At 45.4% G+C, this 1,296-nt stretch overlaps 1 non-coding gene across 1 annotated transcript; it reads right to left on the bottom strand.

Moving 5' to 3' along the window:
- Positions 1-633: 633 nt before the first annotated feature.
- trnai-aau (transfer RNA isoleucine (anticodon AAU)) lies at positions 634-707 on the bottom strand. Its single transcript has one exon. It is a non-coding gene; the product is annotated as a tRNA-Ile (tRNA).
- Between the last annotated feature and the right edge of the window lie 589 nt (positions 708-1,296).

Here is a 1,296-nt window from a genome sequence, read left to right as displayed (position 1 = left end):
ACCTGCTGAGATTTTCCAGCATTTTCTCTTTTAGTTTCAGATTACAGAATCCGCAGTAATTTGCTTTTATTAATGGCTCTATGATGTTGCTGGAATTATGATAACTCCAGTGTCGATGCATAAGAGGTGAGCAAGCGTGAGGGTGAATTCCCTCTGGAAGTCGTGTGACAAGTATTAACAGAGATCCAGGAAAATAACATGAACGAATCTTTGATTTGAATTGAAGCCTGAACTCTGGTTCTCCTCCGAGACTGTGCCTGGTCTGCTTAAGCTGCATATATTTCATGTTTTGCATTTGATTGTGGACACAATTGAGACTGATTGATTTGCTGCAGACAACATCCACCAATCATCATGGGTATGGCGATCAAGTCGTGCGTCTAACCCTGTCAAATCTTTTATTGCGCAGGTGAGGCTTCCTGCATCGTGGATTCGTGGAGCACGTTGTTTGGAAATACAGCAACGCAGCAGAGATCCGGCATGAACCAGCGAGTTGATGTTCATGACAGTGATGGTCGGCTTTCGAACGAAGACACATCTCAAGCGATCATGTGACAAGTTCTTGCAGACAGTGAAAGTTAAATGCCACGACGATCCCTGACACCGCAGCGCTAACCACGCCATCGCTTCGCATGGTCAGTGTGGGGATTGAACCCACGACCTTGGCGTTATTAGCACCACGCTCCTACCAGCTGAGCTAACCGACCGACGCTGCTTTCTGCTCGAAAGCAAATGCCTACATTGCCAGAGCTCAAAACCACGGCGGCTGTTCATTGTCTGCTTCATATCGATCGCACGATAGTGTGAAGTGTTTCCTTTCATTGCAAAGCTTTTCAACAAAAAAAGCATTTACTTTCCCGAGCGCGCATACCCGAGTTAACCATTTGCTCTGATCTCCAAAATTAAGCACAATGTCCGGATGCATGCAATTTCAATCGCAATGCCACCAGCTCAACTGCAGCTTGTCATGTTGACAAACATCGTCTGGAGAAACATCCTTTCAACGGTCGCACACTGTTCTTCTGGATACTCACAGACCTTTGTAGTCAGGGTTATGTGCTGCTGATAAACTGCTACGAACCTTATGACAAATGCATTTGAATTGTAATCTAACAGTGGGATTATTTCTGCTCCCGAACGACGCAATTGCTTTGGTGTCAGCGACAACTCAGAAGTCAATTGTACGTTTTGCTCAAGGACTCATGTTGCTTGTGCAATCTTCGTTTGACAGCATATTTTGCAAGTTATCACGCCTTCCTGCAGCGTTTATCAGCGACAGATCAGCTGCTAAGATGA

The sequence above is a fragment of the Chiloscyllium punctatum genome, chromosome 43, assembly GCF_047496795.1.
Source record: "Chiloscyllium punctatum isolate Juve2018m chromosome 43, sChiPun1.3, whole genome shotgun sequence".
NCBI classification, from domain to species: Eukaryota; Metazoa; Chordata; class Chondrichthyes; order Orectolobiformes; family Hemiscylliidae; genus Chiloscyllium; species Chiloscyllium punctatum.
Note: the sequence above shows the minus strand (reverse complement) of the source record. Positions and strands in the feature narration are given on the sequence as shown.